Raw genomic sequence first — 14,947 nt, 5'->3', positions numbered from 1 at the left:
CGAACCATGAATGGACCCCAAACCTATGTGAGCTTGTAGAGGGTCGCTGGGACTGTAAGAAAACAGTGAGGGTTATTAAAATAGCCCACCCCAAGACCCTGAAAGGTAGGTGTAAACTGCACCTACTACCCCCAGAGAGCACAAAAGTCGTGATAGGGGGATTCTGCAGGAAGAACAAACACCAGCAATGCAACAACAGTGGATTTCCGGACCTGAGTACCTGTAAGACAAGGGGACCAAGTCCAATAGTCGTGACAGTGTCGAGAGTGGGCAGAAGCCCAGGAAATGCCAGCTGAGGGTGCAAGGAAGCTGCCACCTGTTGGAAGAAGCTTGGAGTTCTGCAAGAAAGAAGAGGACTAGGAACTTCTCCTTTGGAGGATGGATGTCCCACATCGCGATGAAGCTTGCAGAAAGACCACAAACAAGCCTTGCTAGCTGCAAGGGTTGAAGTAGAGGTTTTTGGATGCTGCTGTGGCCCAAGAGGGACCAGGATGTCGCCACTTGGAGGAGGAGACAGAGGGGGCGCCCAGCAACTCAGGGAGCCCTCACAGAAGCAGGCAGCACCCGCAGAAGGACCTGAACAGGTATTTGGAAAAAAAGTGAACCAGAGTCCACCCGAAGTCACAAAAGGGAGTCCCACAAAGCCGAAGGACAACTCAGAAGGTTGTGCACTGCAGGTTAGAGTGTCAGGGACCCAGGATTGGATGTGCACGAAGGAAATCCTGGAAGAGTGCACAGGAGCCGGAGCAGCTGCAAACCACGTGGTACCCAGCAATGCAGTCTAGCGTGGGGAGGCAAGGACTTACCTCCACCAAACTTGGACTGAAGAGTCACTGGACTGTGGGAGTCACTTGGGCAGAGTTGCTGAGATCAAGGGACCACGTTCGTTTTGCTGAGAGGGGACCCGGAGGACCAGTGATGCAGTCTTTTGGTGCCTGCAGTTGCAGTGGGAAGATTCCGTCGACCCATGGGAGATTTCTTCAGAGCTCCTGGTGCAGAGAGGAGGCAGGCTACCCCCGGAGCATGCACCACCTGGAAACAGTCGAGAAAGACGGCAGGATGAAGAGATACAAGGTTGCTAGTAGTCGTCTTGCTACTTTGTTGCGGTTTTGCAGGCGTCCTGAGCAGTCAGCGGTCGATCCTTTGGCAGAAGGTGAAGAGGGAGATGCAGAGGAACTCTGGTGAGCTCTTGCATTCGTTATCTGGTGAGATCCCCAAAGCAGAGACCCTAAATAGCAGAAAAGGAGGTTTGGCTACCAAGGAAGGAAAATTGGCTACCAAGAGAGGGAAGAGCCTATCAGAAGGAGCCTCTGACGTCACCTGCTGGCACTGGCCACTCAGAGCAGTCCTGTGTGCCACAGACACCTCTGTTTCCAAGATGGCAGAGATCTGGGACACACTGGAGGAGCTCTGGGCACCTCCCCTGGGAGGTGCAGGTCAGGGGAGTGGTCACTTCCCTTCCGTTTGTCCAGTTTCGCACCAGAGCATGGCTGGGGGACCCCTAAACCGGTGTAGACTGGCTTATGCAGAGATGGGCACCATCTGTGCCCATCAAAGCATTTCCAGAGGCTGGGGGAGGCTACTCCTCCCCAGCCTTCTCACCTATTTCCAAAGGGAGAGGGTGTTACACCCTCTAGCAGAGAAAGTCATTTGTTCTGCCTTCCTGGGCCAGGGCTGCCTGGACCCCAGGAGGGCAGAAACCTGTCTGAGGGGTTGGCAGCAGCTGCAGTGGAGACCCCGGAAAGGCAGTTTGGCAGTACCCGGGTTCTGTGCTAGAGACCCGGAGGATCATGGAATTGGCATTGGGGTGACAATTCCATGATCTTAGACATGTTACATGGCTATGTTCGGAGGTACCATTGTGACGCTATACATAGGTAGTGACCTATGTACAGTGCACGCGTGTAATGGTGTCCCCGCACTCACAAATTCCGGGGAATTTGCCCTGAACGATGTGGGGCACCTTGGCTAGTGCCAGGGTGCCCACACACTAAGTAACTTTGCACCCAACCTTCACCAGGTGAAGGTTAGACATATAGGTGACTTATACGTTACTTAAGTGCAGTGGTAAATGGCTGTGAAATAACGTGGACGTTATTTCACTCAGGCTGCACTGGCAGGGCTGTGTAAGAATTGTCAGAGCTCCCTATGGGTGCAAAAGAAATTCTGCAGCCCATAGGGATCTCCTGGAACCCCAATACCCTGGTACCTCAGTACCATATACTAGGGAATTATATGGGTGTATCAGTATGCCAATGTGAATTGGTAAATTTAGTCACAAGCCTGTTAGTGACAAATTTGGAAAGCAGAGAGAGCATAATCACTGAGGGTCTGGTTAGCAGAGCCTCAGTGAGACACTTAGGCATCACACAGGGAACACATAGAGGGCACATACTTATGAGCACTGGGGCCCTGCCTGGTAGGGTCCCAGTGACACATAGACTAAAACAACATATATACAGTGAAATGTGGGGATAACATGCCAGGCAAGATGGTACTTTCCTACAGTCATAAGACCAGCAACATGGTGAATTGGAGGGTGAAAATTTAGAACATTGTATAGGTATAAAACAAAGTCTATGGTAAATAAAGAAAATGATTTGTGTAATATTAGCTGTTCTAGAAATTTTGTAAATACGCAACCAAACTTTATTCCAAAACATATCATCCCAATCTTCCCCTAGGTTTTTTTCCAATAAAGTTTCAGATTTGGACTTGGCTCGAGGTGAATTTGGAGACAAAAATACTTTACAGAGATTAGAAGCAGTAGGGGCAGAAGCAAGTATATCCATTGGTGTAGAACTATGAAAAATGATAGGAGGGTCATTCTGTTTGGAAAATAAAGTATCTAATACCCCATTTATTAGATAATTGAAACAGTTTTAGAAGGATGTACGGCAGTTAAATTTCTGTTGAAATTGAGGGAAAGAAAGAGGGATTCCATCATCAAAAAGTTGCTTAATCCACATAATACCCTTAACCCTCCAAGAATGGCAAACATAACAGTCTATAGTTGATTTGTATGAGATTATTATACCATAAGGATTTAGAGAGAAAAATAGAAGGAGTTAATAGTTGTTTAGTAAAAGTAGATCTTAATAAGAAGGATGATTGTTTAAGAACTGAAATAGACATCCAATTTTCTTGATCAATATGGATTATAAAATATTTGCAACGCTGTTAGCATTACGGTTGGAAACTTTTCTTCCATGACTTATTGGGAAGGAACAGTCGGGATTTATAACACGTGGACTAGCAGTTGACAACACCAGATTATTCTTTAATGTACTCAGCAAAGCCCGTTTTCTTAAAAAAATCAATGGCCGCCATAACCATCAATGCAGAAAAAAACATTTGATAGAATTAATTGGCATTATATGTTACAAACCTTAGCTTGCCATGGCTTTGGTCCTTAAATAATTTCTCTTATAGCTTTATTGTACAAATCCCCAGAAGCTTCGGTTCTGGTTAACGGTAGAGTATCTTCATATTTTCCTCTTCAATGCTGTGTTCGACAAGGATGTCCTCTTTGTCCTTTGCTATTCGATTTGGCTATTAAACCCTTCCTGATTCATATTCATCTTAATCCAACTATTTCTGGTTTTCCATATGGAGATCAACATTTAAAATTAGCTGCATATGCGGATGATGTTCTTCTTATCTTGACCCCAGAATATTCTCTTCCTGAATTACTAAATGAAATAGATCTCTTTTCACAGGTTTCAGGTTATAAAATTAATAAGGACAAAACAGAAGTTATTCCACTATATAAATAAACATTTAAATAATCCTATATTAATTCTAGTTTTCAGTGGGCGTCCTTATCTAGGATCAAATCTTTAGGAATTTGGTTCACTTGTTCCATAAAAGAAACTATTGATATTAATTTTAAAGAACTTCACAACAAACCTGATAAATCATTTTCCCTTGGAATCCTTTATCTTCATTTTGGTGCTGGTGTTTAGATTCTATTAAAATTATGATTTCACCTATGTTAATATATACAATCTCTATGTTACAGGTACATATCCCACAAATCATTTTTAAACAAATAAACACTACACTTTTTTAATTCTTATGGAAAAACAAAAAAGCAAGGATCTCCGTTCCCTGTTTGCTAAAATCAATAAATGAAGGTGGTGTAAATTTTCCAAACTTTGCCTGATATATCACAATGCTTTTGTTTTTTGTCAAGCTTCCTTTTAGAGTTATGACTCTGTTAATCCCTTCTCTCCAAGATGGTTCCAGATTAAAATAGCCATGCTACACCTTTTTACACCCACAAAAACTCTTTCATTTATGACCATAGATTAACTTGTATGAGATTTAGAGATCCCTATTTATGATTTCCCCAACATCTACACGAAAGTCTGATTTGCCGGGTTTTAACTGGTGTAAGTTTTGTGGTTGAAACTTTATACTTTATACTGCACAGTGACATACAGAAATGCATGATCTGTGTGAACATTTCTAGGTCTTGCAAGACCTCTGTTACTTTAAAGGGGGCTTATAAGCAACCCATTGTTTGCCATTGGTTGGCTTCATTGTAATTCTCATTTGCTTGATTCCTATTCTTCAGCTTCCATATTCTTGCTTCCTTTTTGTGTGTTTGTTCCTTCCCTGGAGACTGGATGTATTCATTTTTCAGGCTCTACTATGTTCTTTTTGATTAAGAACTCTAGAAGAGTATGTGTGGTTTTCAGCTATTTACCTTGTGTACTTCTACTCCTCAGTGTTCCTCCCCCAATCCCTCCTGCCTTCCCTCCCTCCATTGTCCGTGTGCTTGCCTCAGGTCCCCGTCCCACTCTCTGTTGTCCTTGTGCTTGCCTGAGGACCATCTGCCTACCCTCGATTGGCTGTATTATTTCTCCCAGCCCATCCCAACCACCACCATTGTCCATGTGCTTGTCCCCACCCCCTCCCATTGACTGCTTTCATTGTGTGCTTGCCTCAGCTCCTCCTGTTCACCTTCAATAGTCTATCTGCTTGCCCCAGACCCTCCACCCACCATCCGTTGTCCATCTGCTTGAACTGCTGTGTTACATAACTACAGAACAATGCCAAAGTCAATAACTCTCATAGGGGGGACTCCTTGACTTTACCCCTGCCTGCATGCTTTCTGTAACCTATTCATGTAGTTGTTGGGAAAGTTTTCAAGATGGATTGGTCAGTTAAGTACTTGCTGATGGCTTCTAGTGTGATCTTGAATAAGCAAAGCCAATTTAACCTTTCATCTTTCCAAATCGATACATTGAGTGTCATGGAGTTGGAAAAGTAAAGCCTGTCATCTATCAATGTTTAGAAAAGGAACAGACTGAGCTGTGAAGTGGCATATAAAAACAAGTCTTCATCGTAACTTAGTTGTTTGCACCTTCTCCGTAATATGTTAGCAAGAGGCATTAGCTCCATTCTCATACCTGTTGACTATGATCTTTTATTGCCTCAAACATATGGATGTACCCAGCCGTGGTCTCATGTGGGCGGTATAGAAACATAACGTTATTTTAGTCCTAAACCATTCATTCACATGGATAAGAAATTGCTATTTATTCCTGTTAGAAATGGTGTTTTTGGTTGGCAGTCAGGTTACCCTCTGTCCAAGCAAGAACCCTCACTCTAGTCAGGGTAAGTCACACACAATCCAAATTATCCTGTGCCCACCCTCTGGTAGCTTGGCACTGAGCAGTCAGGCTTAACTTAGAAGGCACTGTGTAAAGTATTTGTGCAATAAATCATACAATAACACAATATAGCACCACAAAAATACACCACACAGTGTTTAGAAAAATATATAATATTTATCTGGATAATTGCAGGTCCAAATGATCCAAGATGCAATATGAAATTGTAGAGATATCACTGAAAAGTGATATAAAGGGGGTCATTCTAAACCTGGCGGTCGGCGACCGCCAGGGCTAAAATGACGGAAGCAACGCCAACAGGCTGGCGGTGCTTCCCGGGCTATTCTGACCGCGGCGGTAAAGCTGAAGGAACCTGGAGTTTGGGAAAAAGTTGAAAAGGGACTTGCTAAAGTGGGAAGTTGGTTTAGTAGAATTTGGAATGGGATACTTGCAAAAATAATATGAGGGATATTGATTGTTCTAGCTTGTTTATTCGGACTATGATTATCATGCAAAATTAGTAAAAGAATTAGAGAAAAACTGGCAAAATGCAAAAGGAGGAAAGAGGAGAAGAAAAAGGAGAAAATATTTAAAAAAAAATATTTATGAAAAGTCAAAAAGGGGGGAAGAAATTGAAATGCGTGAATTAAGAAAATGAAAGGTTGTGAAGGGAAAGGTTTATGTGTGATGACAGGTGTCATCAGAGGAGGGATTGTTGGAGCGTAGCTCTTATAATCAAAATTAACATAAGAATGTTTATGAACGAATGCATAATAATGCCGCATAGAAAATTTATTAATGTGTTTTACTAAACGTGAGTCTGAAATGTGCCCACGGGGAGTGGCCGCCAATATATACGGTGACTAATAAAATCTACTAATAATGAGTTATTGATGCACTAATGTATGATTTTGTATTAGTATTAAGAGTTATACGTTAAGGTTTTGCTAATTAATTCACTAGGCCTTAGTTAGCATGAGTCGGGGCCTAGCTGCCCAGTTTCATATTAAATGTGTTTTTCTAACGTGCAGTGAGCTGACTTGCAGAAGGACATGTAATCAGATTTTTCCAGAAGCTAGAAGATGAGTGTAACTGTAGTAGATCCGTTCTCATGAAACTCGACTTGCTCAAAGAAACATTCTTGCTGAATGCAACAGTGTAGACTTGCAACAGGTGCAAGGTCGCCTAAACCGGAATAGACAATGGAACTACTGAATGGGATGTGGGAGGACCATGAGAATATGAAATCATACCGGACATTCTACCCGTTGGAGGCGTCAATCACAGGAGCCAATAAACTACGTGAGTTATGAGGTGACAATTTTGATGGGACGATCGGTAAACCATTGCGAACTATTCTTGCTATTAACCAGACACTTTGGCACTCTGCCTAAAGACTTTGCTGTTTGACTCTTCAACCCATCCTCACCCTTACCTTGCCTGTTCTATACTTCTCCTCCTAATGAGGGAAGTGTCCCTTCTTACCCCGTCTTGCTGAACTTTGCTGTGTTTCCTGGCTGATGGCGAATCAACTGATGTCCTGAGGATGAAGACTGACTCTGTATGCTGACCCATTACGGAGGGTAACTATATGATGATGAAATTGTAATTGTCTTTTTGTCTTTCCTTTCTAGGTACCAACTTCTCCTTTTGACAGAGACCATAGTTAGATGTTTTCTAAATTTGTGTTACTAAAATTGTTTTCCATGAACCACAACATGCCAATGCCAATTCGAGGTTAGGTAAGGGGTTCACTAAACGGATGCAAATAGACAAATGACTGAATCCATGCCTTGTTGAACAACGCGCTAATAATACTCTTCTAAAGTTAATCCATGTTGACGTCGTGCTATGTTCTAATATTCATAATCTTTGCTCCGATGAAATCTTATTCGAGTTGCCGTATTATGACAATGTTGATGTGCTTCTTGGTTTTGAGACTAATAAACTTGCTAGTAGATTGTAATCAATAGGGAATAAACATCACAAACTTGCTAAAATCTGGTGTGGTTATTCATGACTGAAAGGTCATGGTGGTATTCGAGTAATATTAATGCCATTGATTAATTTGATTGAATTGCTAATGTGATTATTGACTGGATTATTGAATATTAATTGACATGTTGACTAGTTATCTCATCTTAAGGAGGCTTAAATCAGGGTCAAACGATTCATGGGCCTAAAACGAGTCCCAGAGTGAATAAATTATCTAGATTGGGTCGCGTTATCACCAGCATTCTACAAAGATTCTATTCTAAAAATTCCTTTGTGAGTCCTGTGCTAACTTGTGTCATATGACATTATCTTATGTTGTTCAGTGTCTTACTGTGATGTACTGGCTCATGCTACATGCTTTGTTATCTTGTCCCTTATGATGTTATGCCAGTTCATTCATGCTATGTCATGCTATGTTATTACAACAGAATTTAATTTGTGGTATGTGTTTTTTTTTCAGATAATGTGGGACCGGTGCAGGAGGCACATGAACCCACTGAACTGCCAATATCATTTTTTGCTACTAAACTGCAAGCTGGGAGCCCACTCCTGATTCTCTCATTCTGACTGTTGGAATGACTGACTATATGTATACAATGCATGCAATAAAATACCTCTAACACGGGTTAGATGGTCTGAGTTAATAGACATATGGAATCAGGAGTACGGTGCTCAGTAGCACACGTTTAAGAGCTACAAAAATGTGAAAAAGATGAGAGCATCTATTTTACTCAATCTGTAACTTGGTAATTCCTTGTGACGTTTTTCAAATTGCGTTGAACCATGACTCCCTTAAATGGTCTGTAACTGCTCACATGGAGCTTACGTTTGTCACTTGAATCTTGACTGAATCTTGATACCTCCATTCTCCTTTGACTCTCGCAGTGGAAACTGCCGTAGCACGAAGGCAAGAATCCATTAATAAGTGAAAAAGGTAGCCCTGAGTACCCTCAAGAATATTTTTAGAAAGCAGAACCCAAAAGACAACTTCAGACACAAGAGTACATGTCTGACTAGAATGCAGCTACTTGGGCGTCAGTAGGTGTTGGAATGCTTCAACCTCTAGGGCCCAGCTCTATGAGTAATGGAGATGAGGGCAAGAAATGGCTAATGTTCATCAACCACGTAAAGGCCTGTATTGTCCATCCGGGCCCAAGTAGGTTTCACTTACATAATGAATGAAAACTTCTATTATCAAGACCACCGTAAGGAGCGACTCATTACATTAGCAAATAGGAGCGTAGGTGACAAAAATCTGTGTACTATCAGCAACATAGCTCTGAGTAATTCTGAGTTTTTATCAAAAGTGCATTTTTTAGGGACTCCAGGTATGATTAAGAATATATATTTTTCTGCACTTACAATTAATACAGTATTTGAAAAGAAAGAGTGCAAAGTAAATTAATGTTAGTGTTTAAGTTATGTTACCAGCAGAGGTTTGTGTGAGATTTGGATACAATCTAGAGTGAACTGTGAGTAAGTCTTGGCTTCTTAAAGAGCTGTGAGTGAGCCCTTGCATTACCTTCAGCATAATTTGAGTAAGTTTAGGTATAATTCAGATCTGAACTGTGAATGGCCATGTGTATTTTAAGGAGCAGAAGTCTATGTGTATATCAGTATTGTAAAAATCTTTAAGTGGTCCTTTGTATTATCACATTCAGAGCTCCGAGTGAGCCACTGTTTTATCAGGGGTAGACTCTAATGCCCTGATTGTGAGTGGCTCAATATTTTCAGACTCCTACACCAGCTCCTGTTTGTGCTGGGGTCGAAATTACGAGCTGGATGTTATTAAGGTGACCTAGTAACCACTGGGTGTGTTAAATATCCCACCCTTTGTTACATTTCGGCAGGACAAACCTGTTGGAACTTAGGTGGGAAAAATGATATGGCATTTACTGTACCATGCAGACTTTGGTGCAGTAAGCACTAATATCCACATGTTGTTCCCCAAAAATCCGTAATTAGTCTTATATATCACACTCAATAAAAAACGTACTGTGAGACTTGGCAGCCTTGGTGGGGTCTCCCCTAACTTTTTGCCTCTACTTCCCAGGTTGTTTCTGTGTGCTGGACTCTGTTTTTGCTGTTTTGTTTACTCTGGACACTTTACCTCTGCTGACCAGTGCTAAAGTGTGAATGTTCCCTGTATAAATTACATGTGCACATTGGCTTATCCATGATTGGTTTATGTGATTTACTAGTCAGTCCCTAGTAAAGTGCACTAGAAGTACCCAGGGCCAGTAAATCCAATGGTACTAGTGGACCTGCTGCACTGGTTGTGCCACCCACATTAGTAGCCCTGTAAACATGGCTCAGACCTGTCACTGCAGTGTCTGTGTGTGTAGTTTTATACTGATAATTCGACTTGGCAAGTGTACCTACTTGCCAGGCCCAAACCTTCCCTTTTCATACATGTAAGGCATCCCTAAGGTAGGCCCTAGGTAGCCCCATGGGCAGGGTGCAGTGTATGTTAAAGGTGGGACATGTGCTTATGTGTTTTACATGTCCTTTCAGTGAAATACTGCCAAATTCCTTTTTCAGTGTTGCAAGGCCTATCTCTTGCATAGGTTAACATGGGTGCTGCCTTTAAATGTTATTATAGCGCAGATTCCCCTTGGGAGCAGATAAAAATGTGGAGTTTAGGGTCTCTGAACTCAGAATTTAAAAATACATCTTTAAGTGAAGTTGTTTTTTAGATTGTGTGTTTGAAAATGCCACTTTTAGAAAGTAGGCATTTTGTTGCTTAAACCATTCAGTGACTCTGCCTTTTTGTGGAGTCGCTGTTGGGTTAGTTTGACAGTTGGGCTGTTTGCACCTCTCCTATAGACAGTGACACAAAGGGAGCTGGGTGTAGCCTGCATATTCTGATGGGCCATCTGGGCTGAGGGGAGGGGAGGAGTGGTCATTTACACCTGAAAGGGCTGTGCCTGCCCTCACACAATGCAGTCTCCAACCCCCTGGTGTGTGTCTGGGGCCTGGCCTGGGCAAGCCAGGATCTTGAAAATGACAGAGACTTCTCTTTGAAGTAGGCCTACTTCAAATTCACAAAGGGGTATAAGAAGAGGACCCAAAACCCCTGAAAATCAGATTACTTCTGGAGTCAAGACGAACCTCTGCCTTGGAGAAGAACTGGAGAAACTGGAAGAGTACTGACCCTTTGCCTGTGACTGTGCTTTGCTGGGTTGGCCTGTAGTAGCTGCTTCTGCCTGAGAGAGGGCAAAGACTGACTTTTGGGTGACTTCCCACTGGTGAAGAATCTCCAAGGGCTTTGAACTAAGCTTGCCTCCCGTTGTTGACGTCTCAGGGACAACAAAGACTTCTCTCTGCCAGCAGCTGGACTTTCTGCTGAGAGTCCTGCCTTCCAAGTGGTGCCCTAACCTGTCTTTGGGCCCTCTAAAGGTGCAGCTGGTGAAAAAGGACCAAAATCAACGCAAAGAGTGCCGTGTAGGGAAACTTTCGACACACCGCCCACCCCACGGCTGATAAACGATGCACCACCGTCTTTGCGGCTGGGAGATTGACGCAACGTGGCTGGAGAAACGACACACAAGACCTGCAGCAGCCGCTGTTAACGACACAAACCCCCACACAGTGCAGTTTCTTGACACCATGCGGCCGAATTTCAATGCAATATCGCTGAGTGTGGAAAATCAACACAAAGCCTGACGGGACCGAGGTGCCCAGCCGGGATCAACGTATCTCTCTCTTGCGGAGAGAAGAAATGACATACACCGACACGACCGGAGGAGGAATGACGCACGGTATCGCTTGCGAGTGAGAAAGCGGCGCATCACTGGCCTTTTCTGACGCACACTTGCCCCTGCGTCTTTATTTTGATGCTGCCCAGGTACTTCTGTGCAATAACAGCGTTCTCACTGTTTTCTAAGGATTAAGACTCTTATTCTTTTTTAAATTCATGTCTTGACTTGTAAATGGTGGATTTTTGTCGTTTTGGTCTTGTTTTGTTTAGATAAATACTACCTATTTTTCTAAACCTGTGTTGTCATTTTGTAGTGTTTTCACTGAGTTACTCTGTGTGTTGGTACAAATATTTTACACATTGCTTCTGAAGTAAAGCCTGCCTGCTCGTGCCAAGCTACAGAGGGGGTGAGCGGGAGTTTACTGAGTGTGATTCTGCTTTACCCTGACAAGAGTGAGGTTCCTTGCTTGGGCAGAGGGTAACCTGACTGCGAACCAAAGACCCCGTTTCTAACACGTACCCTGCTGTAGACTTATTCATCTGGTGCAACAAATAGCAACTTAATTCTGACAAACTCAGAATTAGAGCACAAGTGTTAAGACATTTCAAAACAGGCTTTAAGCGAGGGAGTGTTATGAAGAGCAAAGCTCTGAATTATTTTTTAATATTAGCAAAGGCAAAGTGCTTACTGACTTCAGGATTTATCAGGTGCTCTGTGAGTCTTGGTATTTGTGCAGATCCTTGAGTGTACCTGGATATCATCCAGAACAGAAAGATGACTAACTATGGGTAATTTCAGATCTTCCGAGGAGAGTCTCTAAAGTCCAAGCAATAAATAAATATACTTTCAAATTCTGTAGCTATTTTGTCACCTTTATTCCATGGGTATTGTTGTTTATAAACTCTGCTCACTTTGTAGTCAGAGAAAGAAAAATAATGTGAATTATGTCTCAATCTTTCTGGTGCACAGGAAGTGAAAGGAACTGCTGTAGAATGTAATTTAACAGACAACAAAATGAAAATACTTGTAAAATGCACTGTACATATTTTTTCTGAATTGTGTGGTTTCTGCCAAGATTCCTAAGAGCTACTTTGCGTGAGAGCTCAACACAAGAACATAATGAAAAATATGACAAAACAAACAGTCAAAAATACTTTCCAAAACAGAAGCGACGAGACAAACTTGAGAAAAGAGGACTTCACCCTTTAAGAAGAATTTACTAAGACATCTTAACCTGGGTCAGATACATGGGTGTTTCTATCTGTGGTGCAGTGAGTGGCACAGTGTCCCTGAGGTCCGAGGGGCTCACCATACCCAATCAAACCACAAGTGAGGCACTGAGCTCTTTTTCCTTCATTGCATTAGGGCCCTACGTTGCTCGTTATTATGCCACCAAACAGCTTGTCTAACTTGCTGTGGCAGTTAACAGAAGCTCAAATTGCTTTTGTGAAATTTATTTCGGGGATACAGCTCCAGCACGAACCAACTAGATTGAACTGCTGGCTCATTGTCTGTCTACATTATACTGAGAGGAACTAATGGCTCATGCCTTGCCTCCCACCCTGCGGTTGGCCCTTACTGTCCTCCTGCTCAAACCCAGGAGGCCTGATACTGGTCTGACGGCTTATGGACCACTATTGATGTTGAACTCCGAATGTAAGCTCTTCAGTGGGGTCTTGGCATAGCAACCACTGCTACACATGCCTGGTCTGATCCATACTGATCAGTTGACAAATTATCCCTGGCTGTAGCATGGCTGTTAGTATCCAGCACCTGTTGGCAATTTCGAAGGACAACCCAACCTTATCCATACAGGCCTGCTTCATGTTTGTTGACATCAAAAAGGCCTCAGATCGTCTAGACTGGGAGTTTCTCCACACTGTCATGCTTTGTATAGAACTGTGATGATGCTCTGTAGATGGGGCTTTCTTACTCTATGTTCACCCTGTATCGCAGATCCGATCTGGTCATGATTGTGATTGACCTAATTTAGAACAAATGTCCCAGACTTTGAATCTTACTATCTGGAGGTGCAACTGCAATCAGGTTTAGGGTGGTTTGGTGCAGGGGCCCCCGGTGATGCTGGATTTGCCAGACCCACCCGACCAGACTCTGTTCTGGACCCTTTTGCTTAATCGTGAATGGGTTTCCCCTGCAGGGCAACACAACATATTTGTACTTTGTACCTGCTGGCTGAGAGTGCTCCACCGAACATGGATGCGGGTCCCATATTAGCCGAGCTTCCCACTTCAGGCCCTCCACACGCAGGTCAGGGGAGTTGAGGGTAGTCGCCTAGTAGACTGGGTCAAAGCAGGCTTAGATACAGTTGGTGCACCGTATGTGGATGGTATATTGCTCCCCTTCGATGATCTATGCAAGAAGTTTGACTCCCCAGAGGGGCAGTTTCCATTAGATGGTACCCTATTGGTGGCGGTGCGTGGACTGTGGGAGAGGCAGGAGGAGGAGCTATAGCTGCTTCATAGTTGGCAATTTCAGCATGATGCAACTAACACTCGAAAATCGGTCTCAGGACTATATGGGGCACTGCATGCGGATGTGCTCTCCCCCTTAACATTTGTCCATGAACGATGGGAAACTGACCCAGGTTTCCTTTTGACTGATGGGGACTGGGATAAAATATGGGAGGGGCTTCCAAGATATCCCACAATGCCCATTTCAAATGTATTTATTATTATGCATTGCATTACGCTTACCTCACACCCCAGAAACGTAGGCCCATATTTATACTTTTTTAGCGCCGCATTTGCGCCTCATTTTGACGCAAAAACAGTGCAAACTTACAAAATACAATTGTATTTTGCAAGTTTGCACCACTTTTGGGTCAAAAAATGACACAGATGCACTGGTTCATTGATTTAGCACTATTGTTGGTCAAGTGTAGAATCACGATGCACTGGAAACAGGCCATGGGCCTTAGGATTGAGCACTGGTGGGAGGACTTATTACAGTGGGCTGAATGGGAGGGGAGTGCACTACTGCGAGAGGCGCACCAAGACAGTAGACCTATGGAATCCGCAAGAGCTTGGGATGCACTACTCACCAACTAGAAGGGAGATACAGTTGAGGGTAGTAATTCCATCTCTAGTTTTTTTTAAATTAAATATTTTAATTGATTTTTCAATTCGAAATTACAAACAGAGGGAGTACACAAAAGTGGCACTCGACATAGCTCAAGAAACCAAACGGATCCCGAGAAGAGTTCTGCGTACAATGGATAAGAATTACAGCAGTTCATGGAAGGGTTGTGCAAGGTCTTTTGAATGCTTGAAATTGGGCGGTGGTACTTTGCTCCTCAGTGAAACCAACAATAAACAGAATAGTGAGAGGAGAGTTTGAGCTTGGGGTGACAAGGTGGTGGGGGTGGGCTATTGTGCTATTAGTTCAAGAGGATGGCGCAGCTAGTAGGGTGAGCAGTTAGTATGGGAGTTGTGCAAGAACAGCGGGGCAAGTGTGTGGGGTGAGCTGGGCTGGTGAGCTTGTTCTTGAGGTTGTGCAGGAGGAAAAGCATTTGTTGTTGCCTGTTGGAAGTGCGCAAGAATTGTGGCCCAGTGGGAGGAGATTGAGAGTTTATGCAGACTGCGTATCGCATCGCATTGGCAGGCGTCTTCT

This window comes from Pleurodeles waltl, chromosome 1_2 (genome assembly GCF_031143425.1).
Source record: "Pleurodeles waltl isolate 20211129_DDA chromosome 1_2, aPleWal1.hap1.20221129, whole genome shotgun sequence".
Lineage (NCBI taxonomy): Eukaryota > Metazoa > Chordata > Amphibia > Caudata > Salamandridae > Pleurodeles > Pleurodeles waltl.
This window is presented reverse-complemented; position numbering follows the sequence as displayed.